Source organism: Benincasa hispida, unplaced genomic scaffold (assembly GCF_027475165.1).
Source record: "Benincasa hispida cultivar pf3 unplaced genomic scaffold, pf3_genome.v1.1 HicScf140, whole genome shotgun sequence".
Classification (NCBI taxonomy): Eukaryota; Viridiplantae; Streptophyta; class Magnoliopsida; order Cucurbitales; family Cucurbitaceae; genus Benincasa; species Benincasa hispida.
The window spans coordinates 1-13,178 of record NW_028325743.1 but is presented as its reverse complement, the minus strand read 5'-3'; the positions used below and the strand labels follow the sequence as shown (position 1 = coordinate 13,178).

The 13,178-nt window shown below is 32.1% G+C and overlaps 1 long non-coding RNA gene across 2 annotated transcripts; it reads left to right on the top strand.

The window, feature by feature from the left end:
• Positions 1 to 11,509: 11,509 nt before the first annotated feature.
• LOC150031208 (uncharacterized) lies at positions 11,510 to 13,138 on the top strand. 2 transcript variants are annotated; one of them, XR_016526091.1, is made up of 3 exons: positions 11,510 to 12,029; positions 12,748 to 12,816; positions 12,915 to 13,138. It is a non-coding gene; the product is annotated as an uncharacterized LOC150031208 (long non-coding RNA). The 2 variants fall into 2 exon arrangements; XR_016526092.1 differs by having other exon boundaries at positions 11,512 to 12,029; positions 12,748 to 12,812; positions 12,915 to 13,136.
• Positions 13,139 to 13,178: the final 40 nt, after the last annotated feature.

Genomic DNA, 13,178 nt, shown 5'->3' with positions numbered 1-13,178 from the left:
TGATAGAAAGATGAGGACTTAGGCGGAAACTAACTCATCTGATGATTAGCGGGTCATGTAGTCAGTAGGGTCAGAGTCGCATCCAACATCAACCATTAACATAAACGTAAGTGTAACGACCCGAACCCTAGGATCTAGGTAAGGCCGTTACTAAAATAAATGCATGCAAAGAATTTAAAACGACGCTCAGTTATTTGAAATAAATGCTAATTAAAAACAAGAGAAGTTCAAGAGACATTTATTAAATGCCATTATTAAAAACAATAATAGGGTACCCATAAATCATAAAGGTTAATAAATACATATAAAAAAAACAATCCTTAATAATAAGTTTCAAACATCAAAACTAAACATTTAAGGGAAACATGAAAAGAACTCTAAATCTCATGATGCGGAAGCGTAAAAACTAGTCCCAGTGGCTCGATCATGAATTCCGCTGCGCCATCGCCGGTGCATCTCTACCCTTACCTGAAACATCAACATAAGAAAGAATGAGTATGAAATACTCAGTAAGTAGCCCCACCACTGGGGTCAGGCTAGGCATCTATGTCCTCTAGATACCCGCACATGGCACATAAATACATGTAACAGATGAGAGACTGAGTCCTATCTTATTGTAGTTAAGTATGCTCACAAAACTGGTGAATCCCGAAGGAAACACAAAACTGGTGAATCCCGAAGGAAACACAAACTGATGAATCCCAAAGGAAACACAAAACTGGTGAATCCCGAAGGAAACACAAAAATGGTGAATCTCGAAGGAAACACAAACTGGTGAATCCCGAAGGAGACACAAACTAGTGAATCCCGAAGGAAACACAAACTCGTGAATCCCGAAAGAAACAAAAATTGGTGAGCATCTAACTAATCAATGAAGATATTCACACAGTCTTAACATGCTATGATTCAACATTGTACAGTTCTAAAACATACATAAAAATCCTTGATACCTTGGCTTCATCACATACACATAATTCTTAATAACATATTATACATCATCCATGTATAACTTATATCATAAATCCACAACATGCAAGTATGCCTCAACACCAGCAGATCAGACATCGATATATGAAAACACATACTATCACATACTAACGATCAAGCACTTAGGTGTGTATGTAAACAAATCAGAATCTATGCCAGAACATACTTTGATTCAGGTCATACTGTCAATCAATATGCTAACATTTACCATAACATACGCTTATTATGCTAGCATACACAATTAAAGCCTGGCCCGTGGGCAGTTCCAGTAGTAAGATTACTTACCTTTACTCGCAAACTCTAGAAACTAGCAAGCTCAACCTCTTCCTTGTCCAACGAAACCGAAAGCCCACAGGATCAAACTTAAATCACCCAAAACAAAGACACCAGGAAACCTCAAGATCCAAACCTCAACATCGGGGCAAATTATTTTAGGCCGCAGTCTATGGTTCAGTCAAACTTAAATCGAGAAATTCATAAACATACAACATGCTTAACAACCCACATAAGTTTAGAGCCTTACTCTTCACCAAGATTCGTCGACTACCCCTTTACTCGGCTGGACGACAACTTCAGCAACCTAAAATTTTTCCCTATATTCAAAACATGACGTGTACCAACAATTCAAGGCCAAATTCTAGTGACTACTCAAAATCCTCAAGGAATCCAATCAAAACAATTTACACTTACCCTTAATCCAAGATTCCGACAAAGACCAAAGCGAACCCGACGTGCAGGGACGATGGCGACCGACAGTGGTGAGGCTGGGGCGGCGGACGCGTGGCTGGAGGGAATTTGGACGAGCGGCCCAGCTGGACGGAGGCTCACGGCAACGGCTGGAGAGCTTCTAGTTGCTCGCGGACGGAACGAATGGCTGAAAGGGACGACGCGACGGCGAGCGGCGTGGTCTGACTTGTGGGATCTGGTCGGTCGAAACCCACGAATGGCGAGCAACGTAGTTGGGGGGAGGTCGATGGCTGGGTGACTGGTGGCACGCGGGGGCTAGATCCAGTGGTGCAACCGGTTGAAAGCGGACGTGCGACGCTTCTAGGTCGATGAATGGTGGTCAGTTGGAGGTGCACGACGACTGAGGGTGTAGCGGCTGGGTGTGCGGCAAGGAAGAAGAAAACGGAGGAGGGGCTCGCATGAGTGAGGGAAGGTGGTGGGGGGGGGGGGGTCCTTTTTATTTTAAAAAAATATACTAATAATAATAAAAGGAAAATAGTATAACTCTAATTAGATCCTTTTCTTAACCCACTTTATACTATTTAATTCTTTTCCTTTTTCCAAAAATAATTAATTCCTGCCATAACTTTTCAAATTGAATAATTTTTTAATAAATTCCACGACAACATTTAAATCCTCGCATTTATACTTTAAATTCAGAATTCCAAACATGTCCTTCAACTAAGGACAATTACTGAAAAGGGAAAAGTTTTACATTATTAATAAATAAATAAAAAGGTGTAGGATGTTACAGTAAGATTGGACTAGAGGGGTGCAACCATACATACCCTGCTAGCCCTAAAAGCATAACTTTTATCTAATTAAAATTTAATCTTATGAACAAACATAATGCATGGGGTCCCTTGTCGATAAACGTATTTTAAACATGTAATGCAACATAACAATAACATAATTATGCAACATATTAAAGGTACACTACCATGAAACACTTAAAAAGATGGTGAGATAACTACTTACTTTGACTGCGATCCTAGTTATTCCTTATTATTCCCTATGGTTTAATCAGTAGAGCTTTCCCTCTTAAAAGGAAATTTTAGGCAGCACTTCCCTTGCTTTTCCTCCTTCTAACTAACAGAATTACTTCACCATTTTCACACGATTTTTACTACTAAGTTTTGTTTGAGAATCCGTTTAACTTTCAGCCTAAAGCCTCCTATTATAGTTGTTTCCAGCTCTTCTCTGTGTGATAACTCATCCTACACATGGCTTCTTTAAAATTACTTAGGTTTAAGAATTTCTCTTAATAAGACACCTAATTTTGGCTAACGTTTGCCCTTACGTCATCCACCTTTGTTTGTATTCCATTTTGGGTTTTCCATGTATAATCTATAAGATCGTGGCCAAATTCAACCCATAATCCCCGCTTCTGTCCAAATCTTGCTCTTTCTATTCTCATAATCTCGCTCTCTCTAACTTTCTCGTTGGTTTGGATCTTGTGACTTTCTAGCTCTCGCTCTCGCTGGTTTGGCTCTCGTGGCTCTCGCTCTCGCTCTCGTGGCTCCTACTCTCTCCCATTGTCTCGCTGAGAATCTCGCTCTCTCCAATTTTCTCTCCACTCTCGCTTTCTCCAATTTTCTCTCCAATCTCGCTCTCTCCACTTTCGCTCTCTTCAATTTTCTCTCAAATCTCGCTAGTTTTCACGCGTTGGTTGCCTTCATCACTGCTTGTGGATTCCACTTCCCCTTTTTAACTCTTTCAAATTTTAAGAGTATATGGGCAATTAATTCTCCTCCAATTTTTCCAATGAGCAGTGCCCAAACAAAAAGTTATCTACGGCCCTTTGTCTCCTGAATTAGATAGCGTCCAATTTCTAATTAATCCTCCCTGATTCTGCCCCTTATTCATTATTTTTGGATAATTAATAAATTTCTTGTTTTTTTCCAATTCTAAATTTTCACCCGATTTTCCTATTAAGTTTATATATTTTTCATTCTTAATTATATATTTTATTTGTTTTCCTGCTTTCTAAATTAGGGTTAGGGTATTACATTTACCACCCATTTAAATAAAATTTCGTCCTGCTTAACATTTGACATTTAATTTCTTGTAGTGTATGCGTACAAATTTGGGTTGTTACAAAAGGTTCATACATGTCAATTACCACTTAATTATGTGCACTTCGTATTTTGGTAAATACTCCAGAAAAAATAACATTCATGAACAATCAAATATGTATTCTATAAAATTATTATGGGAAGAAAAATTTGATAGATGAACGTATTAAAAATATTTGATTTATTCTGTTCTCATTTTTTTCTACCATATGTGGAATAAGGAAATCGAACCTCTAACTTCAAAATTGATTAGTAAAAGCTTATGTCAACTGAATTACGATTCATTTATTTATAGCACAACACTTCCTAATTTTCGATAAATGCACTTTCGACAAATGGTGTTTAACAAATTAGAATTTAATCATAAATTAAATAAATCTTATTTAATATGATAAAATCTATTCTAATATCATCTTAAATCACCGATTGACTCAAAAGCTTAAATTTGTAAGTGAAGGTAAATTTAATCTTATATCATCTAACATAAATGTTAGATAAGAATTAATAAAAGAAGGACCGACATAAAAATTACGCTCTCTCGATATAAAATGAAACAATTGCTAATAAATCGAGAAAAATCTAAAATTTGAAAAGGTTTTAAGCCATTGAAGAAATTGAATAATTAATTCAAAAGTAGTACATAATAAAGTTTTAATAGGAAGGTAAAAAAGAAGGGAAAAAAGTCTACTGTTATGTTTGACCATATGCAATGCATAAAAGGAATGTTTGGTTGTCGAATTTTACATCATTAGTATGTCAACGAATTCTCACTGTATATTAAATTGAGCTATGAATTTTAGGCAAAATAATGACAAGTAAATTTGACTAAGTTACATCTCTATTAAAATGAGACTTTTCAAAGTTTGTGTCATTCGAAGTTCCGAAGATCAAGAGAGAATTTATATAATTACAACTGACCTAAATTTTAACTTTGTTTTGATTAGATGTACATGAAATTTTTTTTATGGCTTTGTCAAGTTTATTAGTTAAAATATTACTTTGATTATTATATTTCGGATGTCATTTAATTTTGATTTATGTACTTTTAAATGTCAAATTTTAACCTCTATTCACTAAGAAAAAAATATCCATATTAACATTCCATTGAAAATATGTTAATGGGTAAAAGGATTGGAGTTGGTTGAATGTATTTACCGAAATAACTTAATCCTTTTTTGCTAAGACCCGCATATAAGAAACAAATCCAAAAATTGATACCTTACCTATTACCTATTACCTAAATAAATCAAAATTGCATAGTGTATTTTCTTATTCGAAAATTATTATTATTATTCAACCATTCATAATTTAAAAAATAACATTTGAAATACTAAACTCAAGATTAATGAAAATTAAATAGATTAAAATTAAATCAAATGAAACCGAATACAGAGTATAAAAATCAATATGATATTTTAACCTAGGTTTTTTTTTTTTTTTTTTCTGTTTGAAAAGGTATTTTAACCTACTTTATATAAGTCAAAGGTAATGCATATTGGTTGGTCATGACAACTCAACAAAATCACTATCGAATAAAGATAAAAAGTATTGTATTGTAGTGGCAAGATTGAACATCTAACCTATAGAAATTGGATTCTAATTTAAATAATCATTTAATAGCTATCCATTAAATATTAGTTGATAATAAAAGAGAGTGTTTGGGGTGGAGAGGTGAGATGAGATGAGTTGAGATATGAACTCAATTCATTGTTTGGGAGGCTAACATCGTATGTCACCGACATTTTATACCATGTCTACCAATAGTACACTCAGTTCTCGTCACTACTGATGTCTCATTGCTCAACTCTGGCGACCACCTTCAACGACCAACTTCAGTGACCAAACATGTTCTTAATTATCATACCAATCAAAATGGAATTTCTTTTATTTATTTGAAATAGAAAAAGATAAAATAAAATTGTGAAATCAACAAGAGCGTTGACATAGTGCTTGTACTATCGATCTCGAAGTCTGAGGTTCGATTCCCCACTCCACACTTTAATTAATTACAATACCTTCCAAAAATAAAATAAAATAAAATAAAATTGTGAGATGAAGGAGAATGACTAGTAAGAACAAGATTGTTGACTTGACATATTTTCAAACATAACGGTCAAATTTCTGCTGTTTGCATTACGATCACTGACCGGCTAGATGGTGCTGCCCGCAGTCAGTTTCTAAGAATTATCTTCAATTTTGCAGCCACCTCAATAAGCTTTCCTCTTTTCTCTCTCTTTTTTCACCTTCTTACAAGATATTACTATAAATAAATAAATAAGAGAAAAAAAAATTATTTTATTTTGTTTTTAAATTTGGCTCTACTTTTCATTTAGTTTCTAGGTTACACTTTCAAGTTGAGTTCTTTTTTTCCCCAATATGGTCATAATGTTTCGAAATTTAAATTTTTAACCTCAAATTTTTACTAAATACTCACTTTTAATTTTTGATGTGAATATCTATTATTTTATTTAAAATAATTATAAAGTATAATTGTAAATTAATTCATATACAATTAATACTAAAGATTGAAAGCGAATCATTTGTAAAAAAATTGATATTAAAATTGTAAATCTTAAAACATAGTAACTAAATTGAAATAAAACTCAAACCTAGATGGTAGAATTGTAATATTTGGGATTAAATTCAAATCAAACTAAAAAATCAAGAATGAAAAGTGTAACATCTCTAAACTTTGGAACCAAATAAATACTAAACTTAAAACTTATGGACCAAAGATATATTTTTTTTAAAAAAATAATATAAATATCTATTACACAAATTAGAGATGCTTTGATTAACCAAAGAAAAAAATATTTTCCAGAAAAGTCATTTTTATTTAAAATATATTTTTTAATAAAAGAAATTGTTTAATATATACTTTGAAAGGATTTAAAAAGCTATTTTGAGTGATTGTCAAATACTCTAATTTTTTTCTCAAATGACTTATTTTTAAATTTTACCCACTTAAAAATTAATTAAATTACTAAAATTTCAACAACGAAGCTAAATATGAGTGAAATAGTTAATATGAGGTTAATGGAGGGAATAAAAAGCACCTTAAATCCAATTAAAGTTTCTTCTTGTCTTCCGAAAGTTTGTTTTCATTATTTTTACTGTCACATAAGCAATAAGTTTAATATAATATATTTTTTTTAAATGTTAATATAAATAATATTATCAAATTAATGATCATATATATGTTAGTTAATTCAATAATGAGGATTATTTAGACAAGACATAAAATATATACTATTAACTAAAAAATTAGAGATTCGAAACTTCTATTTAGACATATTTTTAATATTCAAAATTTATGATTTTGGAAACTAAATAAATAACCTATAGAAAAATTGTAACGACCCAGATTTGTACGCATACAGGAAATTAAATGTCAAATAATAAGCAGGATGAAATTTTATTTAAAGGGGTGGAAATTTAGAAGGAAAAAAAATTAAAAAAATATATAATAAATTGGAAATTGGAAATTTTTATCAAGGGCGAGCGGGAGCGAGAAAGTGGGAGAGAAAAAACCCTAAAATTGAATACAAACAAAGAATGATGACGTAAGGGCAAACGTTCTATGGTAGTGTACCTTTATTATGTTGCATGGTTATGTTAATTGTTATATTGCATTACATGTTTAGAACACGTTTCTCTACCAGGGAGCCCATGCATTATGTTTGTTCACGATTACGTTAAAATCAAGTTTTAATTAGGTGTAAGTTATGCTTCCAGTCTAATCTTATGGTTATGCTAATGGTTGATGTTGGATGCGACTCTGGCCCTACTGACCGCTAATCATCAGATGGGTTAGTTTCCACTTAGGTCCTCATCTTGTCACTTCATCGTTTAATCCATTAAATTTATTAGTTTTATTTATATTGTAATATAACTTGCAAATGTAGATAAAATTATTTGCTTTCTCAAATATATATTAATATCGTAATATTGTAGATAAAATAGATTGCTGACAGAGTTTTGAGGGGAAATAGAATTGTGATTATGAAATTGTTGTTGAGTTTGAGTGTTATCAAATTGAGAAGGAAAGCAAAACACATTGTTTTCTTCCATAATTCGTATGGTAATTTTTTGATTATGTATTGAAGAATGAGAACAGTTTGGTCATTTTATAAAGCCAAAGCAATGGTAATAAAGATTCTTTATATCTCTCTATTTTGTAATATTTTAGTTCACATACTTTTAATTTTTGTAACAATTTAATATATACGTCATAAAAGAATATTCTATCCAAATTAATGCTAGTTTTTATTATTTAACAATTTTGATTTTATAGTTTATAAACATATTGGATGTCTAATTAGTATATTGATCTATCCATGTAGATGAATTTTGTCGAGCCTTAATATAATTTGATTTCAAAATAAAGACTAGATTGTTATAGATTTTCAAATACATAAATTAAATTGAATGTAAGGCGAATTATTAGTTTTACCGTAGTTTAAATACCAAAAGTGATTTTAAAGCGAATTATTGGTCTTTTCGCAAGCAACCGTCTTAATCCAAAGCTGAGATAAACCTTATCTACGCGCTTTGGCTCCCGCGTGGACAACACTTTCCTTGGAAATATACCACACATTTATTTTTCCAAAATTTCATTTTAATTTTAGTATTTATAACGTGTATTTTTCTATGAAAATTTTTGTTTTTATTTTACCAAATTTGATAAAAGTGACAATAATTAAGTTTAAAAAGTTATCGAAAGTTTATAAGCTAAATGTGTAACATTTGAAATATACCTTTAATAAAATAGAATAAGTACTATAATAGTATTTTATCTTCTTAGTCATTAATTGATTTTTTAGGAAAAAAATTAACTTGATAAAATATTATAAATTTTTATTTTAATTATTTAAACCTCTTTGGATAATGATTTCGTTTTCACATTTTTTTTAAATTTATGTTTGTTTCTTCCTAATTCTCTATTATGGGTTTCATCTGGAGATATCTATAGGGCGGGTGGGGACAAAATCGCATTTATGAAAACCATTTATTTTTAGTTTTAAAAAATTTCTTAGTTTTTTAAAACACATGATTAAAAATAGATAACAAAACATAGAAATTCATGTGTGGAAATAGAGTTTATATACGAAGTTTCAAAAATCAAATAATTATGAATCGAATAATGATTTGAAAAACTTCCCACATAAAATACTTAATAAATAGCTTAGGTTCATGCACATGTGACACAATAAACATGAATAGATTGACCTATAAACTACGCAAAACTAACATCCAATATACATGAATAGTTAAAAACGGTTCAATTCGATTTCAAATTCGGTTTTCGAAAGTGAAATCGAACCGAACCGAATTAATTCGGTTTCAAAATTTCTTCAATTTACATACAATACATCATAATACTCTCTTTGTTCTATTTTTTCCTCTTCTTTTCTTTCATTTTATTCCTTTCTTTCTTCACCTTTCTCCTACTTTCCCATTTTTAGCATTTAATTTTTATTTTTTTTTAATAATATTAAATTTTGGAAGAAGGGGAGAAAGACGATGAAGGTGAAAAAGAAGAAGAAAATAATAAGATAAAAGAAAAAAGGGGGCGATGAAGACTACAACGGTGACCAACTATGGATGGAGAAGGGGAAAGAATAAAAAAATAAATTATATTTTATGATTTTTTTTTTAATTTCTTAATAAAATAAGTTGTAAGTACTATTTTGGTCCCGAAACTTTTAACCTTGTTCTACTTTGGTCCTAAACTTTAAAGAACATTTGTTTTTGTCCATGAACTTTTATAAAGTGTTCATTATGGTCATTGGAGTTAATATTATGTTAACATTTAAGGATTAATTTTATTTAAAGATGAAATTACATTCAACATGGGTTGAGCAATATGGATGTAAAGTAAAATGTCAATGACCAACGCGTTCAAATAGTGAAACTTCCAAAATCTCGAACCCAAAATGACTTTTGAAGCCTTATAAAATCGTTTTACCACCTAATTCAAATGTGAACCCCTAGATTTTTTTCGCATGACTAACTTATTTGGTAACATAATTATCAAAAAATACAAGTCATCTCACTATTCTATTTAAGAGTTAATAGAATTTTAATAGTAGAGACCAAATTAAATGAACTAGAATGAATGTTTTTGAAAGTTTAAAGATAAAAATAAAACAAGATACAAAGCTTAAGGACCAAAATAGAATTTAAATCTAAAAATAAATTGCCACGTTAGCTCTCATTAGCCACACTTATACTGAAAACCTTACAAGTCACTAAAATGCTATTAAATTCAAACATTATGATTATGAGTTAAAATGTCGATTTGAAAATTTATGAATTAAAATATCGCTAAATCTAAATCTTTAGAATAAAAGTTGTGCAATCCTTGCATTTGAAGAATTGGAGAGCGAGAAACCCAGCGAGCGAGGCTGGCGAGAGTACAGAGAGCGAGATTGAAGGAAAATTGGAGAGAGCGAGATTGAAGGAAAATTGGAGAGAGCGAGAATTGTAGCGAGAAAGTTAGAGAGAGCGAGAGTAAAGAGGGCTACTTAGCGAGACCTGGAGCGAGAGCGAGAGCGAGCGGGAGCGGGAGCGAGAGCGAGAGCGGGAGCGGGAGCCGTTACGATGAAAAGCCTTAAGCGAGCGAGCGCGAGCGGGCGGGAGCGGGAGCGAGAGCCCTTACGTGAAAAGCCTTAAGCAGCGAGCGGGAGCGAGAGCATGCGAGAGCGAGCGAGAGCGAGAGCGAGAAAGCTGGAGAGAGCGAGACGGAAGAGAAAATTTGAGAGCGAGAGTGGAGAGAGCGGCAAGAAAGCTGGACAGTGTTTGATTTAGGTTTCAAAATGTAACGATTTTACTCTTGAGATTTGAAATTTGTTTTTATTTGATCCATACGTTTCAAGATTTACATTTTTAACCTCGATTTTTTACTAGCTACTTACTTTTTGTATTTGGTGTTAATGTTTATTACTTAATTTAAAAGAATACAAAGAATTACAATTAGTTAAGTTTAATCTTTATCTGTATTAAATTTTAAATTCACTTCATAATTATTTTAAATTAATTAATAGACATTAATGCCAATAACTAAAAATGAGCATTTAATGAAAAATTGAGGTTAAAAGTATAAGTCTTGAAATATAGAGACCAAATCGAAACAAAACTTAAATCTCAGTGGTAAAATTGTAACATTTTGAAACCTAGTTAGGGATTTCAAAACTAAACTCAAAACTTGAGGACTAAAAATGTAACATTTTGAAACTATTTCAAAATTGAGGAAAGAAATATGTATTTTTCCTTAAAATATATCAATGAGTAGAAATTCTTCAGAATGTTGGACAAAATCGATAGATGAAATGATGTAATATCGATCATTGGATCATTAGACCTTCATTTATTTAGTTCATCTTTAATATTTTCACAACTACTATTTTACTTTTAGCTGCCAATAAGAGATAGTTATTTTGAAATAGTATTTACTGTAACAAGAGATAGTTAATTATAATCTTATGGTCTCATCCGCCTCTTAATAGTAAAAGTAACGTAAGAGTGATTTTGAAAGGATTAAAAATACTTTATTATTATTAATAAATAAAAAAAACAAATACATATAAGTATAAGTTGAAGTTTCCAAAATTTAAATAAATAATTTAAAAAGAATCCCTAGTTGAATAATAATCCTCCATCTTTGCCTTTTTCTTCCCTTACTCATTCCCTGCAGCAGCAAACCCCAGAAACCACCTCTCTTTCTTTCTCTCTCCTTCCTATAAAAACACAGACAAGCCCCATTTGAATCTCTGCTTTCTCCTAACAAAAAAATAAAAAGTAAAAAAGCTGATAAAAGTGACAATAAATTTGATAAAAATAAATAAATATTTAAAAAATAATTTCCAGCTGGAGAGTGTTTGTTATTTATTAGCAAAACTCAACGGGCCAAAATTTTGAAACCCTACTCCTCAGACGTTGTACTTCCTCCAAAATTTTGAAACCCTACTCCGATCCCCTCTCTCCCATTGTCGCTCCTTTCGTCGCCGTTACAGGGCCAGACCTTCCTCACTTTCCATTCTCATTTCATTGTCGCTCCCTTCGTCGCCGCACTCTGCTCCTTCGACGATGACGCCATTGCTCGCCAAGTCACTGATCTTGTTCGTCGATGTTACTGAAGTTAACGGTGATGGATCTCTTTGCGACGACTTTATCGCCAGAGTTTCGGATCGGCTTTCTTCTGGCGCGTTGTCTTGGAGCCGCCGTCAGGTGTATAATATGGTAATCTTGTTTGTTCTACTGTTCTAGATTCGTGCGTATTTCGTTGTCAAAGGAGTGTGATTTTTTTTCTTTTTCCATTTGTTCCTTTTAGCTTCATTGTTATAGAATGCTTAGGTCTGCCTGTAGTGTTAATAAGAGACTGATTTCACTTCAACAGGCAGGAAACCAATTACACATGTTTTTTCTTCGTTTTGTTTTTTACTTTTTTTTTTTTTTTAAAAATTTCGGGGAGGAGTAAAAAATTGGCTACTACTGCCAGACCACTTTCTCAGAGTTTAGTGGACACTTAACGAACCAGCCAAACAAATGACAATGAAAAGGAAAGTTACAGCAATAAATTCATAATGCTACAACAACCAAAGGAAACAAACATTACCTAATATCAAACTCTTCAGATTTCTGTACAGCTTCTTCAGAAATCTGTACAACTTTAAACTATCGGACAACAAATTTCCATGGCCAAATTAAGAACAACGATGGCCTCGTGTCAAATCTCGTGCCAGGCCTTGAATTACCAAGGTGATAAACTGAATAATTCGAAAGAAGCAAATTATTTTGTACTGCGCATATGCATTTTTTATGACAAGTTCTGAATTACTCTTCATATGCAGCAAAGAGATACGGGGAGAGATCCTCTTTGTTCTATATAAATTGACCACAATTCAATATGCATCTAACCATAGCACTGAAAATGATATTCTCTCTGCATTTTGCCCAGAACTTCTGTTTCTATCTCTGGAGGCGCTCATGAAGACTCAAAATGATGATGTCCGATTGAACTATGTAGGTTTGTCAACTTCTTCAAAACCACTTTTTTTTTTTTTTTTTTGTGTTTCCTAGACCGAACATGATGGCTAAATCTTCTTTCTGGTTTATAATTTGTAGCTGGTGGTGCATGAGTTTGGGTGATATTTTTGAATGTTTGCATTTGCGTACAAATGAAGCCCAGTTTCTCATTTCTCATCTTCTTTTATCTGATGTGTATTGATTTGTATACTGACAACTACCAGAATAAATGTTTTAAAAAAAAGCTATGAAAAGCTATGTCATAATGGATGGAAAACTGAAAATGATGTATTGATTTGTATACTCATCTTCTTTTATCTGATGTGTATTGATTTGTATCTAACTATTCCTGTTCATTCATTC